The following is a 16,986-nucleotide window of genomic DNA, read 5'->3' on the forward strand; positions in this document are numbered from 1 at the left end:
AAGACTAAGCTCTTCTCTCAGTCAGCTGAACTTAGCTTTCCTGAAGTTTCAGATTTTTGTTTTTCCCCTTTGTAAGCTTTAGTTGAATATTGCTTTGAAATTTACCATATTATGGTCTCTTCTGCCCAACTGCTCCTGGACTTAAAGAGTTGATACTGGATCTGATCTTTTTAACAGGACCAGATCCAACAAATTGTTTCATCAGGTTGCCTAACCAATCAACTGAGGGAGGAAATTATCTTCAAATGTGGTTTAAACCTAACTCCTTTAAGCACAGCTAGAAGACTCTATATCTCATTGACTGTCTGGATAGTTAAAATCCACCCAACTAAGAACACTATCACAATGTGTTGCCATTTCCACTTGTTGCAACATTTCATCCTCTGCTTGGTGAGTTATGTTATGAAGTCTTAAGCCTGCTTTACACGGGACGACCGATCGTGCGATTTCACGATCGATCGTACCCGCCCCCGTCGTTTGTGCGTCACGGGCAATTGATTGCCCGTGGCGCACAAAGTTGTAAACCCCCGTCACACGTACTTACCTCCCATGCGACGTCGCTGAGGGCGGTGAACATCCACTTCCTGAAGTGGGAGGGATGTTCGGCGTCACAGCGACGTCACACGGCTAGAGGCGGAGATGAGCGGGATGTAAACATCCCACCCACCTCCTTCTTTCCGCATAGCCGGCGGGTGCCGCGGGACAGAGGTAAGCTGCTGTTCATTGTTCCCGGGGTGTCACACGGAGCAGCGTGTGCTACCCCGGGAACAATGAGCAACCGGCGCCATTTTAAATAAACGAGATTATGAAACCGAGCGACGAGTACACGACTCATGATTTGTGAGCGATACTGCGTCGCTGGGAGGTGTCACACAGCCCGACGTCGCAAGCAATGCTGGATGTGCGTCACAAAAACCGTGACCCCGACGATCTATCGCATGATAGATCGTCTCGTGTAAAGCACCCTTTAAGGAAATATCCAATTGGTAGCTTACCATTATTGCCGGCCCCATGGATAAATACCTACAGTGGGGAAAAAAGTATTTAGTCAGCCACCATTTGTGCAAGTTCTCCCACTTAAAAAGATGAGAGAGTCCTGTAATTGATATCATAGGTAAACCACAACTATGAGAGACAAATTGAGAAAACAAATCCAGAAAATCATCTTGTCTGATTTAGCAAGTTTTTTTTGCAAATTATAAGTATTTGGTCAATAACAAAAGTTCATCTCAATATTTTGTTATATATCCTTTGTTCGCAATGACAAAGGTCAAACGTTTTCTGTAAGTCTTCATAAGGTTGGCACACACTGTTGGTAGTATATTGGCCTATTGATCCAAGCAGATCTCCTCTAGAGCAGTGATGTTTTGGGCCTGTCTCTGGGCAACACGGACTTTTAACTCCCTCCAAAGGTTTTCAATGGGGTTGAGATCTGGAGACTGGCTAGGCCACTCCTGGACCTTCATATGCTTCTTACGGAGCCACTCCTTCGCTGCCCATGCTGAAAGACGCAGCCACATTTCATCTTCAATGCCCTTGCTGATGGAAGGAGGTTTGCACTCAAAATCTCACGATATATGGCCCCATTCATTCTTTCATGTACACAGATCAATTGTCTTGGTCCCTTTGCAGAGAAACAGCCCCAAAGCATGATTTTTCCACCTCCATGCTTCACAGTAGGTACGGTGTTCTTTGGATGCAACTCAGCATTCTGTCTCCTCCAAACATGATGAGATATGTTTCTACCAAACAGTTCTACTTTGGTTTCATCAGACCATATGACATTCTCCCAATACTCTTATGGATAATCCAAATGCTCTCTAGCAAACTTCAGATGGGCCCGGACATGTACTGGCTTAAGTAGGGGAACACATCTGGCACCGCAGGATCTGAGTCCCTGGTGGCATAGTGTGTTAGTGATAGTAGCCTTTGTTACGGTACTCCCAGCTCTATGCAGGTCATTCACTTGGTCTCCTCGTGTGGTTCTGGGATTTTTGCTCATGGTTCTTGTGATCATTTTGAACCCACGGGGTGAGATCTTGCATTTCTGGTGTCTTCGACAGCTCTTTGTTCATCACCATAGTGAAGTTTGGAGTGTGACTGTTTGAGGTTGTGGACAGGTGTCTTTTATACTGACAAGTTCAAAAAGGTGTCATTACTACAAGTAATGAGTGGAGGACAGAGGAGCTTCTTAAAGAAGAAGTTACAGGTCTGTGAGAGCCAGAAATCTGTGAAAATATATAGTGTGCACTCACTCTTAATAGAGTAGCTCAGAGGTGCTAGTATAGGGGGCGTAGTCCCTGTAAACTTATATAGAAATAATACTGCACACTCTTTACAGGCATACAATAGGGAGAAGACAGAAATTTTTCAATGCAAAAATAAGGTGAAATTTATTTTAGGATAGAATAGCGACAATTGAAATATTTAACATTTCGGTCGTCCTGGACCTTGGTCACAAAAATCGCTAATTTTGCATTTGTCAGTAACCACATCAAAAATAGAATTTCTGCTTGTCCCTTCTTGTGTATGATCACCAAAGTTAGACCAGGGCACGGATTAAATTAAAGGAATTTCACCATCCCAATTGCAGACTAAAGCCGGCTTTACACGCTGCAATGTATCTTACAATGTGTCGACGGGGTCACGTCGTAAGTGACGCACATCTGGCATCGTAAGGTACATTGTAGTGTGTGACAGGTACGTGCGATTGCGATTGAACGTTAAAACGTTCATCACATACACATCGTACCTTTCTCTAGAATTGCACGTCAGATTGTTTATCGTACTCGGGGTAGCACACATCGCAGTGTGTGACACCCCGGGAACGAGGAACAGATCTTACCTGCGTCCTGCGGCTTTGACCCTCAATGCGGAAGGAAGGAGGTGGGCGGGACGTTTACGTCCCGCTTAGCTCCGCCCCTCCGCTTGTTTTGGCCGGCTGCCGTGTGACGTCGATGTGACGCCGAACGTCCCTCCCACTCCAAGAAGTGGACGTTCGCCGCCCACAGCGAGGTCGTATGGACGGGTAAGTACGTGTGACGGGGGTTACTCGTATGTGCGGCACATTCAACAAATTGAACGTGCCACACATACGATGGGGGCGTTGCAAATCGCATACGAAATGGTACGCGAAAGTGCAACGTGTAAAGCAGGCTTAAGTCATCCTGCTTTCTGCATATGCTGATCCTCTGGAGCAGCCACAGACATAGCTTCAGAGTCAAAAGCCTTTGCATTTTATATATATATATATATATATATATATATATATATATATATATACTTGTGCATGGATAAGAGGAGATCTCATTGCAGATGGCAGAGTGTTCCCCCACTCATGAAAGAAGGTCCTGCATGCACTTTTGTTTGTTATCATTGAATTAAGTCAATTAGGTATGACATTGTAACGAGATAGCAAAGATCAACCCAAGCTCTCCAATGGATCCCATTGCAGCTGTACGGGCTGTCTCTATTGGCATAAAGTCCATTGAATTAGAGATTTTTATAGATTTTTTTTTATGGTTAAATAATGTGTTTCCTCGAGGCTCAAAGATCACAGTATGGCAATGCTATATAACAACCTTTACGAAAGTGTGTGTGGTCACATTGTAACTCGCGAATTGACACTTCAAACATGTTGGAAGAAATCCACACCTGCTGGATTTTCTACAATTTGTGTGTCACACTCACAAACACTTATTAGTTTGCAATACGCACTTTCACTTTTTTATGGTGAGATGTAGCATAGTGATACTGCAAAGTACTTTTTTAATTAGAGAATATGTATTTTTTTGCCATGCACACTATATTGAAGGGGTGGTCTTTTGAAATATCTGTCTGCAGAGTAGTGAGTGCGTTAGGACTCATCTCAAACGAAACTTCACAGGAAGTAAAATTAAAAAATATGTACGGTAATTTAAGGATTAGCTGTATAGATAGAAGGGTAGGGTATTGTATAATAAATATTACAAACGTGGTTAGGGCGTAATGATAGATATTTAGAAGGGACATTTTCTGTGTTGGAAAACCCCTTTAAATGATATGATCATATTGTTAACAACTAGTAATGAGTTAATACTAAATATTTGGGTTTGGATTATTCATACCCAATACTATTACAGTGTTTGCCACGAATAACAGACTTAATGCAAGTCCATGGGAACCCGAGCATTTTTCTGGGAAATCTTCAAGAAAAATGCTCGGGTTTCCTATTGACTTGCATTATGTTTATTATTCATGATGAACACTGGAATAGTACTAGATATTTGTTACGAATAATCCGAATACGAATATTTAGTATTTACTGATCATTATTAATAACATATTTTGGAAAGTTCAGTCTAAGGCTGGGAACCCACGAACGTGTATTCTCTCTGCAAAAGAATTAGATTGATGATGTTATAAACACTCTGATCAAACTCTTATCAGACTTTGATCACAGAGTCAGCTTAGTATTATCCGATTCATTCACATGAGACAATCTTAGCACAGGAGAAGAAAGAAAGGAGAACAAAATTTCTCCATCTTCTCCATTCTGAGTCCTTGGAAATCAGACTAAGATGTCATACGAGTGCAGCCCGATGAGTTCCATGCAGGGCCGTATATACCACTAGGCATCCGTGGTCCGGTGCCTGGGGCGGCGGGTTGCGGGGGGCGGCACCTTCTGGCTGAAAAAAAATATTATTTTTTTTTTTTACATCTGCCCCCCCCCCTCCGTTAGGCAGTCTATTAAATCCGCTGTGTTTTCGGAGGGGGGGAAGTGGGCTGGGAAAGGTGAGAGGCGCACCTCCATCTATCTGTATCTGTGTCTTTAAGACGCACATACAAATAAACTGCGGGCACCGTGCACAGAGAGCTGGTTGACCCCGGAAGTGTCGGCGCCTGGACTTCCGGAGTCAGAGGCGTGCTAATGAGCTCCGTGCTGTGGCATCCAAAGCTGTAGATGCCGCGGAGGAGGACAGAACACTCACTGGAGCCAGCAGCAGAAGGAGGATGAAGGACACCGAAGGAGGAGCTGCAGCTCTGGCAAGGGGAGGAGACCAGCAAAGGCGGCAGAAGCAGCTGTGAAGTGAGGGGAGGGGGGAGGCATAAGAAATAAAGTTAGGATTGTGGGGGAGGGGCAGGGCAAAGCTATACAGTTAGGATGGGGGGGATGGGCAGGCAGAGGCAATAGACTGAGGATTAGGATGCCTATTATTTTAGTCTGGAGGTTAGGGGGCCTATGACTTGACAGTGGTTAGGGGGGCTGGGGCTATTAGTATAGTCTTAGAATTAGGGGGCCTATTAAATAAGATGGTGGTCAAGGGGCCCTATTGCTGTAGAGGGGAAGGTTTAGGGAGCCTGTTGCTGTAGGAGGGGGGCTAATGGAGCCTGTTACTGGAGGAGAGGGGGTTAATGGAGCTTGTTGCTGTAGAGGGGGAGGTTTAGGGAGCATGTTGCTGTTTGGGGGAGGTTAATGGAGCCTGTTGCTGTACGAGGGGGATTAATGGAGCCTGTTGCTGTAGGAGAAGGGTTAATGGAGCCTGTTGCTGTTGGGGGGAGGGGTGTTAATGGAGCCTGTTGCTGTAGGAGGAGGGTTAATGGAGCCTGTTACTGTAGGAGGAGGGTTAATGGAGCCTGTTGCTGTAGGAGGAGGGTTAATGGAGCCTGTTGCTGTAGGAGGAGGGTTAATGGAGCCTGTTGCTGTAGGAGGAGTGTTAATGGAGCCTGTTGCTGTAGGAGGAAGGTTAATGGAGCCTGTTGCTGTAGGAGGAGGGTTAGTGGAACCTGTTGCTGTAGGAGGGGGTTAATGGAGCCTGTTGCTGTTGCAGGGGGGTTAATCGAGCCTGTTGCAGGGGGTTAATGGAGCCTGTTGCTGTTGGGGAGGGGTAATGGAGCCTGTTGTTGTTGCAGGGGGGTTAATCGAGCCTGTTGCTGTTGGGGGGTTAATGGAGCCTCTTGCTGTTGGGGGGGATAATGGAGCCTGTTGCTGTTGGGGGGTTAATGGAGCCTGTTGCTGTTGGGGGGGTAATGGAGCCTGTTGCTGTTGTGGGGGTAATGGAGCCTGTTGCTGTTGTGAGGGTAATGGAGCCTGTTGCTGTTGGGGGGGTAATGGAGCCTGTTGCTTTAGGAAGGGTTTAGTGGGACCTATTGCTGTAGGAGGGGGGTTAATGGAGCCTATTGCTGTAGGAGGGGAGTTTAGAGGGCCTATTGCTGAACAAGGGGGGTTTATGGGGCCTATTGCTGTAGGAGGGGGGTTTAGGGGGCCTATTGCTGTACAAGGGGGTTTAGGGGGGCTATTGCTGTAGGAGGGGGGATTAGGGGGCCTATTGCTGTAGGAGGGGGGGTTTAGGGGGCCTATTGCTGTAGGAGGGGGGTTAGGGGGTCTATTGCTGTAGGAGGGGGATTTAGGGGGCCTATTGCTGTAGGAGGGGGGTTTAGGGGGCCTATTGCTGTAGAAGGGGGGGTTTACGGGGCCTATTGCTGTAGGAGGGGGGTTTAGGGGGCCTATTGCTGTAGGAGGAGGGGTTTAGGGGGCCTATTGCTGTAGTAGGAGGGTTTAGGCGGCCTATTGCTGTAGGAGGGGGGGTTAGGGGGCCTTTTGCTTTAGGAGGGGGGTTTAGGGGGCCTATTGCTGTAGGAGGGGGGTTTAGGGGACCTATTGCTTTAGGGGGTCTAATGCTGTAGATGGGAGGTTTAGGGGGGCTTACAGAGTGAGGGATAGTGCAAGGGACAAAATTGATGGGGAAAAGTATAAGGACTCAGTATGTTGAAGGTCTCAGTATGGAGAGGGGTAGATGTAGAAACGTGGCACCCAAGATCAATGTGAATAGTGTTTTTTATTGTGAAGAACTTTTAGGACCAGCACAAGCACAGATGTTTCAGTGAAAAGACCTTCATCAGTGCTTGCACAGGGTCCTCAGACAGTATAGTAGCGTGGTGAGCGGCGTAGTTGGGTATGACGTGGTGTCCTCCACTGTCTATGTGACAATGATGTGCTTGTACTGCTCCTACAAGTTCTTCACAATAAAAAACACTATTATGTCAATATGGGTGATCATTATGGGGGGTTCATTATGGACAAGGGCAGTGTGAGGTCTCAGTATGGAATGGGGGCACCATGGGTGGGCTCAGTATGGAGTGGAGCAATGTAGGGACTCAGCATGAAATGTGAGCTAGTGTGGAAGGGGGCTCAGCATTAGATGTGAGGTAGCGCGGGGGTCTCTGTATGCTGAGTGGGGCAGCATGGTGGTCTCTGTATGCTGAGTGAGGGAGCACAGGGGTCGCTGTATACTGAGTGGGGCAGCATGGTGGTCTCTGTATGTTGAGTGGGGCAGCATGGTGGTCTCTGTATGCTGAGTGGGACAGCATGGTGGTCTTTGTATGCTGAGTGGGGCAGCATGGTGGTCTCTGTATGCTGAGTGGGGTAGCATGGTGGTCTCTGTATGCTGAGTGGGGCAGCATGGTGGTCTCTGTCTGTATGCTGAGTGGGGCAGGCAGCATTTGGAGTACATTAAGAAGGGGCAGCATGGGAGGCTCAGTATGGAGAAGGGCAGTGTGAGCTCCATATGGAGAGGGACATTGTGAGGAGGGGGCAGCATGGGAGGCTCAGTATAGAGAGTGCCAGTGTGAGGGCTCAGTATGGAGAGGGACAGCATGGGACATTGTGAGGAGGGGGCAGCATGATGTGAGGACAATGTGCAGATCATATTTCATAATTGAGGAAGGTGTGGTGGGTATAGTATATAAGGGAGGACAGTGTGGCGTTTTAATTTATTAAGGGACAGTGTGGTGGTCATAGTATATTAGTGGGCACGGTGTGGTGGGAATATTTTATAGGTGAGGATAGTGTGGAGGCCATGTACGTTTGAAGTCATTATGGAGTCGGGCACATGAGAACAGCAATCGGTGAGTGAATTATTACAGACCTTACACTGCACTAACATTTACACAGATTTAGGGGTAAAAATGCCTTAAAGAGTGCTTCTTTAAAGAGAATTTGTCACCAGATTTGGTGACTATAAGCTGCGGCCACCACCAATGGGCTCTTATATACAGTATTCTAACATGCTGTATATAAGAGCCCAGGCTGCTGTGTAGAACATAAACACAAAGGGCAGTGCGATGCAGACTAGTCGAATGGGTGACTCCGTTCTCCAGTACCGGCACCTCCTCTTTCGGCTATCTTTGTCCTCATTCTTCTGAAGTGTGGGTGCATGACGTGTTCTACGTCATCCACACTAGCCGACATTGAGGTCCTGCACAGGTGCACTACAGTGCACTCAGGGCAGATCAAAGTGCGACTGCGCAGGACCACAATGCCAGTGAATGTGGATGACGTAGGATGCGTCATGCACCCAGGCTTCAGAAGAAGGAGGACAAAGATGGCCAAAGGAGGAGGTGCTGGTACCAGAGAACGGAGACACCGATTCGACCAGTCTGCACCATACTGCCCCCTAGGTGAGTATTATAAAGTGATTTTTACGTTCTACACAGTGGTCTGGGCTCTTATATACGGCATGTTAGAGTGCTGCATATAAGAGTCCACTGGTGGTGGCCACAGCTTATAGGCCGAAAACCTGGTGACAGGTTCCCTTTAATAATTGAAGAAAAATCTACTTTTATTTAATATGCAAATGAGGGTGTTTCGGTGCACCGTTGGTGTAGTCTTTGTGTCAGTGCACCGTTGATGTGGTCTTTGTTTTGGTGCACCGTTGGGGTGGTGTTTGCTTTGGTGCACCGTTGGGGTGGTGTTTGCTTTGGTGCACCGTTGGGGTGGTCTTTGGTTTTGTGCACCATTGGTGTGGTCTTTGTGTTGGTGCACCGTTACGCTCTCATATTTGTGTTTTAAAGTCTTTTGTTTTTATTGACAGCGCTCCAATAGTAAAAGTAAGTGCTGTCTAATATCAGCTTGTATGTCTGATTTTACCTAAGTGAGCGCTGTCAATCAACAGAAGGGACTGGCTTTCATATGCAAATATAACAGTGCACCAAGGAATAGGTCACGCCAAGGGTGCACCAAAGCCCCCTCATTTGCATTTTAAAAAATAGATTTTGAAGCAAATATTAAAGGAGTTGTCCAGTCTAGAATGACAAGTCTGCAGTCCCTCTGTGTGTCACTCTGTGTGACTGCGGATTTGTGATTCCTCTAAGTGCAGTCACTGTGCGCTACAAGGAATTCTCCAGTGTCTGTGCCGGGAACGGTGTTCAAGTATATGATATGCAGAGTCCCAGCTAGAACCTGTCTTGGGGACGCCAGCTCACCCAATACAAGTGCATTAAGCGAGGCCGTACTCACTAGATGAGTTCTCTCCAGGAGTCTGCATATCGCATACTTGACCATCGTGAGTGCGGTGGGTGAATCCACAAGTCTACAGTCATACAGGAACACATAGACGGCCTGCAGACTTGTCATTTTAGACTAGACAACCCCTTTTAAGCTAAACTGTGTGTGATTTTTGTAGAGGAATCGTCCCTTATATAAATGTTTATTTATGTAAATGGAAAAATCATTTCACCCAACAAACAAACCTTTTGCTTGTACGTTTGGTGATCTGATAGCCGGTTTAGATAGGTCATTCGGTTTCTGATTATTAGCAACATTGTAAATGCACCTCAAAGAATAACTAAACCTTTTGTTTTTTCATATTTTATGCCCAATAATCCTGAGCAGATTGGTGGGAAATCTGGTCCAGAGACCCCCAACTACAACTGAAAAGCTCTTTTAGAAGAGGACACACAGCACATAGCGGATGCTTTAGCAAGTCATCATCCTGTCTCTTGAGCTGTGCACTTCTAAGGGGTCTTTTGAACAATTTACGGGTGTCTCCGGACCCAGACCCCCACCAATGTACTCAGAATTAATGGACCTAAAACATAGGAGATATCTCCCAAAAAAATAAGGTATTTTTTAAATGTTTAATACTGCTACTGCCTGCACCATCATTAAAGTGGTTTCTGTATGGTCTTCAGTCTGATGATGGCCGGTAACAAGTCCTGTATCTCCTTACCATTGCTACAGACATACTAGGAGCTGTGATTTCAGGCCAGACAATTATATGTTTAGGCTGGCTTTAGTTCTGGTGATGTAGTAGTGATTTGAGCTTGGTTATGTTGATGCAGTCATGTACCAATGGTGGTTCTGGTAATGTAGAAGTGTGCAGATGGTGGTTCTGACTCCCCCATACACTATAGAAAGGTGTCCCATCATTCAACTGGCAGCTGTCTCCCTGAGTCTCCCATACACAGGACCACTCACTTTGTTGAGTGCTCATGTTCTCTATGAGACAGATGCTACTACACATCTCTGGCAGTGGCTCACCTCTTAGAGAAAAATTGATCCACAGTCCAAAATTGGACCTGCTGGGTCCTCACTCCTCTGACAATCAGACTATCGTCCGAGCCTGTCTATCTCCGGGTTCTGCCAACTGTAGTCTGGGTACAAGCACTGGACATGTGAACAGTTAAGCTATGTGCACACCACGGCTTTTACACATCTGTGACTCTATTGAGTTTTTCAGGTGGAGGAAACACTGTCATCTTTTTTAGATTGAAATTGTATTAAGTTTTAGTCACAAACTTCTTGGTGGCAACAGCATGAAAAATGGATCAGTTACCTGTTTTAACCACTTAGGCTATGTGCCTACGGGAGATTAAACCTGCGGATTTATCTGCGGAAAATCAGTGGATTTTCAGGATTTTCTAGATAAATCCGCAGGTTCGAGCATGTACAGACACTCCCCATGTTATCCTATGGGACATGGGGAGTGCTGTGTCCATGCTGCAGTATGTGCGGCTGTGGAATATGCTGCGGATGTCCCGCAGCCACACGTAATTGTATGTCAATTATTTCTGCGGAATTACCTGCGGAAATCCCGGCCCTCCACTATGGAGATAGAGGCCGGGACTTTCGCAGGTAAGTCGCAGGAATGTCTGTAGGTTTACCGCAGCTATTTTGCTGGAATTGTCGCGGGCGGAGGAGGGGACGCTGCGCTCTCCCACTGCTCGGGTCCGGCTGCCACTGCTGCTGTGGCCGCTGCTGCTGCTCGGTGGTGGCTCGAGCGGTGGGCCGGATCCTGGGGACTCGAGCGGCGCTCCTCGCCCGTGAGTGAAAAGGGGTGGTTTTGGTTTTAGGGATATTGTCCGTGACGCCACCCACGGTTGTGGTGATTTTTGTGGACACCACCGCTGCTCTGAACGGGGATCCCGGGGACGGTGACAGGGAGCAGCTTTGTTGTTACTTCTCCCCTCCGTGGGTAGGGGGGTTGGTTGTCCCGGGGCCCGGTGATGGGGTAGGGATGGATGACAGGCGGGTTGCGGGGCCTGATGAGGTGCAGGGTCGCAGGGGCAGCGCTGTGCCACACGGCACGGAGGTACTCACTCAGCCCATTGATGAGGACAGAGTTCACGGTAAAACAAGCGGCTGGATGGACGGGTCCCTCGGACGGCTGCGGTGTTGTTGCTCCCTGCAGGTTAGCGGTGACTGTCTTTTCCCTGCACCTACGCTGTTTGTACGGTTCCGATGGGTTCCCACCGGTAACCCACTCCCCGACTTGGATATGGGCCGGAGGAGCCACTTTTGCCCGCAGGCGCTGGCCCTGAGAAACGGTTGCCTTGGCGGTGGCGGTGTCTCTCTCACTGGGTTGGACTGTTGCCTTCTGTCGGGACTTGACTGTTTGGAAACCCAGGAGGTCCCCTTCACTAACGGATTCGGCAACTTCACGGTGACTCCTAGCCTTGACGGGGTCCGAAAGGCCCCTGCCACTGGTGCTGGCTTCTCTTTGTGTACCGGTCCAGTACCGCCGGGCCACCACCCGTCCACGGTCCTTACGGTAGACTCCAATCGGCCACTCCTGCAGACGGTCACCACCGTCTGCCAACCTTGCTGCTCCGTCCGGGCCACACACCCGGACCAACTTTAGGCTGCTTAGCTGTCATTTTTCTCCTCTTACTCTACTCTCCCTCCTTCCACTTCAAACTCCAAACTCTATCTGCCTGGTTTTCCCACCTCCAGGACTGTGAACTCCTCGGTGGGCGGAGACCAACCGCCTGGCTCCACCCCCTGATGTGGACATCAGCCCCTGGAGGAGGGCAAGAAGGGTTTTGTCTGACCTTGATGTGCCTGCTGGGAGTGTGGGGTGTCGTGGTGTTGTTCTCTGTGGCCCCTGGCTTGTCCAGGGCGACACAGAATCCTGCAGCTAAATATAGCTGTGGATTCCGGTGAGCAGCTGCGGGAAACCTGCAGATATACCTGCATATATATCTGCGGGTATAGAGTCCCGTGGGCACATAGCCTTAAGGGTGCTTTACACGAGACGACGGATTGTGCGATGCATCGTCGGGGGTCACGGTTTTCGTGACGCACATCCGGCATCGTACACGACGTCGTCTCGTGTGAAACCTCTGAGCGACGCAGTATCGCTCACAAATCGTGAGTCGTACAGTGCCTACAAGTAGTATTCAACCCCCTGCAGATTTAGCAGGTTTACACATTCGGAATTAACTTGGCATTGTGACATTTGGACTGTAGATCAGCCTGGAAGTGTGAAATGCACTGCAGCAAAAAAGAATGTTATTTCTTTTTTTTTTTTTTTTTTAAATTGTGAAAAGTTTATTCAGAGGGTCATTTATTATTCAACCCCTCAAACCACCAGAATTCTGTTTGGTTCCCCTAAAGTATTAAGAAGTATTTCAGGCACAAAGAACAATAAGCTTCACTTGTTTGGATTAATTATCTCTTTTTCCAGCCTTTTCTGACTAATTAAGACCCTCCCCAAACTTGTGAACAGCACTCATACTTGGTCAACATGGGAAAGACAAAGGAGCATTCCAAGGCCATCAGAGACAAGATCGTGGAGGGTCACAAGGCTGGCAAGGGGTACAAAACCCTTTCCAAGGAGTTGGGCCTACCTGTCTCCACTGTTGGGAGCATCATCCGTAAGTGGAAGGCTTATGGAACTACTGTTAGCCTTCCACGCCCTAGACAGCCTTTGAATGTTTCCTCCCGTGCCAAGGCCAGGCTTGTCCGAAGAGTCAAGGCTAACCCAAGGACAACAAGGAAGGAGCTCCGGGAAGATCTCATGGCAGTGGGGACATTGGTTTCAGTCAATACCACAAGTAACGTACTCCACCGCAATGGTATCCGTTCCAGACGAGCCCGTAAGGTACCTTTACTTTCAAAGCGTCATGTCAAGGCTCGTCTACAGTTTGCTCATGATCACTTGGAGGACACTGAGACAGACTGGTTCATGGTTCTCTGGTCTGATGAGACCAAGATCGAGATCTTTGGTGCCAACCACACACGTGACGTTTGGAGACTGGATGGCACTGCATACGACCCCAAGAATACCAACCTACAGTCAAGCATGGTGGTGGCAGGATCATACTGTGGGGCTGTTTCTCAGCCAAGGGGCCTGGCCATCTGGTCCGCATCCATGGGAAGATGGATAGCACGGCCTACCTGGAGATTTTGGCCAAGAACCTCCGCTCCTCCATCAAGGATCTTAAGATGGATCGTCATTTCATCTTCCAATAAGACAACGACCCAAAGCACACAGCCAAGAAAACCAAGGCCTGGTTCAAGAGGGAAAAAATCAAGGTGTTGCAGTGGCCTAGTCAGTCTCCTGACCTTAACCCAAATGAAAACTTGTGGAAGGAGCTCAAGATTAAAGTCCACATGAGACACCCAAAGAACCTAGATAACTTGGAGAAGATCTGCGTGGAGGAGTGGGCCAAGATAACTCCAGAGACCTGTGCTGGCCTGATCAGGTCTTATAAAAGACGATTATTAGCTGTAATTGCAAACAAGGGTTATTCCACAAAATATTAAACCTAGGGGTTGAATAATAATTGACCCACACTTTTATGTTGAAAATTTATTAAAATTTAACTGAGCAACAAAACTTGTTGGTTTGTAAGATTTATGCATCTGTTAATAAATCCTGCTCTTGTTTGAAGTTTGCAGGCTCTAACTTATTTGCATCTTATCAAACCTGCTAAATCTGCAGGGGGTTGAATACTACTTGTAGGCACTGTATACTCGTCGCTCAGTTTCATAATATTGTTTATTTTTCCTGCAGCAGGTTGTTCATCATTTCCGTGGCAGCAGACGGCGCTCCGTGTGACACCACGGGAATGATGAACACAGCTTACCAGCGTCCCGTGGCTCCCGCCGGCAGTGCAGAAGGAGAGAGGTGGGCGGAATGTTTATGTCGCGGGCGGAGGAGTTGATGCCGTGCTCTCCCACTGCTCGGGTCCGGCTGCCGCTGCTGCTGCGGCTGCTGCTGCTCGGTGGCTCGAGCGATGGGCCGGATCCCGGGGACTCGAGCGGCGCTCCTCACCCGTGAGTGAAAAGGGGTGGTTTTGGGTTTTGGGGATATTGTCCGTGACGCCACCCACGGTTTTGGTGATTGTATGGACACCACTGCTGCTCTGGACGGGGATCCCGGGAGCGGTGACAGGGAGCAGCTTAGTTGTTAATTCTCCCCTCCATGAGTAGGGGGTTGGTTGTCCCGGGGCCCGGTGATGGGGTAGGGATTGATGACAGGCGGGTTGCGGGGCCTGATGAGGTGCAGGGTCGCAGGGGCAGCGCTGTGCCGCACGGCACAGAGGTACTCACTCAGCCCAATGATGATGACACAGTTCACAGTAAAACAAGCGGCTTGATGGACGGGTCCCTCGGACAGCTGCGCTGTTGTTGCTCCCTGCAGGTTAGCGGTGACTTTCTTTTCCCTGCACCTACTCTGTCTGTACGGTTTCGATGGGTTCCCACCGGTAACCCGCTCCCCGACTTGGATACGCCTGGCCCACCCCCTGGTGTGATCATCAGCCCCTGGAGGAGGGCAACAAGGGTTTTGTCTGACCTTGATGTGCCTGCTGGGAGTGTGGGGTGTTGTGGTGTTGTTCGCTGTGGCCTCTGGCTTTTCCAGGGCGACACATTCCCCCTTAGTTTAATGCAGACTGTCCTCGGGCTGCCCGTCCAACACCGGTTTTATTTTCACCAACTGGAAAATATGAAAAAGGTAAAAACGGTAACAGACATACAATTATAATAACATCTTCCCACATCGGGAGGTACTCTTACTTAAACGTTACGGTAAATGGTTACGGCTTCCGCTCTCACCCACCCAAGCAACCTGGCCCTGATGCTGCCCCTAAGCAAACAGGCAGCACCCCTTGACCCCAGTCCTGCAGAAGTTGACCGAGTGGGTTCTGTCCTTTCCAGGAGACCCACGTCCATGGGGAGCCCCTGGAAGCCCCAGAGGATTGCCACCGGTTCCGGTGGTGGCTGGGCCCCAGCCTGCTCCCCTGCGGGCCCTCCCTCCAATCTGCCTCTCCGGAGGCGGCAACGGTAGAAGCCATAACAACATTTTTATTTACAAGCCACTAAGTTTGTGGTTGCCCTGCTAGTCCTCAGGAATATTCATAGGAGTTCCTATGTGAACTTGTAAAGGGGGTCCCAACGGGGACCAGTTGCCGGCTACGACCGGTTCCAAATCACGGTTGCAATCAGGTGACTTTCCACGGTTTCATTCACTTATCATTCTCATCTTTAAAACTTTCAAACTTTAAAACTTTTAAACACACAATGTTCATGGTCCCAACGGGGACGGTGCAACGGTACTCCGCTGCCCTTACTCCGACTCTTCGGTGTCTGCTGGGGGAGAGGGTGCGGCGGACACCCGGGCCTCTTGGCTGCCCCTCAGCTTGGCATCCAGCGCAAACCACCCCCTCTCCCCACAGTGCCGGGTATACTGCACCAGGTCGCCCGGCATCAGGTTGCGGCCTGGGTGCTCTTCTGGCAGGTGAGCATTAACATCCCGCCGGGCTATGAATACTTCGGCCTCCAGGCCCGGTTCATAAATGAATCCATAGCCCCGGCGGACATCAAACCGCCTCACCTGCCCCTCATACAGCGGGCCCCAGACACGGAAGGTTGCTTGTCTCAGGCTCTCCTTCTCCCGGATTGTACGGGCCACCATCTCTGCCTTCTTCCTTTCCCTTTCCTCGATTTCCGGGCCCAACGGTACTGGCTCCCTATCCCAATATGGTGCTGCTGCGAGCTCCGGCGCACGGGTCGGGCCCCGCGCGACCTTTTGGACACTGCCCACTGCTGGTGATCTGGGCGGAAGGTCCCGCGGTGACTTGGCCTTGGACGCCGCCTTGCAGCGGCAACCCGGTGCAACCTCAGCCGAGGTGTGGGGAATGGGCACAGGGGCTTTCCTCTGCTGGGCCTTCGGCACGGAACGGGCTGTCGGCTCCAGCTCGGGGAATTTCTCGGGGGGTGCCTCCGGTTCAGGCTTCGGGGCTTTCCATGGGAGCACCTCCGGTCGGCTACGGGCTCCGGCTACAGGTCGGTCCGCCTGGGCGGACATGCTGGGTATCGCTACCGGTTGCGGGGGTAGCGGGCCTAGTGGCGGGGCCACGGCAGCCGGGACGGGTGGCGAGGGAGGCAGTAGGGCGAGGGGGTTCAGACCGGGTCCCGCAGCCGTGATGACCGACCCACTAGAGGTATCGGGGCGTGGGTCACTCACCCTCTCTTCCACCACTTCCTCCTCGTGTCTCCGTACGGCCACTATGACCTCCGCCATGTTGGTCTCCCACTCCTCCAGGAGGAGCTGCATCTTGACCTGCAGACGTTGTTGGAGCTGCGCGGTCCGGATCTCCACCCACGCCGCGGTTCCAGGCGCAGGGGCTACGGTGCTTTGGGATGGCATGTACATCCTGCTGGCGGCCTCTCCCAGGAACAAGATGGCCGCAGAGTCCTGGCGTCCCTGCTTTTATAGCCGCGGCTACATGCGACCAGTCGCCATTTCGTCCCCCTTAGTTTCTTTCCGGCCCCTCCTTTATCGGGGCGGGGTTTTGGCCTTCGCGCCTCCACTACTCGAGGAGACACTCGAGCGGGAACTCTTCACGCCCAAGATGGCGGCTTTTTAAATTTTCCGGCCGGACACCTCCGGCGGTAACAAGGCGCACCTCTACCCAATGGCAGAGCGGTAAGATCCTGTT

This window comes from Anomaloglossus baeobatrachus, chromosome 3, assembly GCF_048569485.1.
Source record: "Anomaloglossus baeobatrachus isolate aAnoBae1 chromosome 3, aAnoBae1.hap1, whole genome shotgun sequence".
In the NCBI taxonomy this organism is placed as follows: domain Eukaryota; kingdom Metazoa; phylum Chordata; class Amphibia; order Anura; family Aromobatidae; genus Anomaloglossus; species Anomaloglossus baeobatrachus.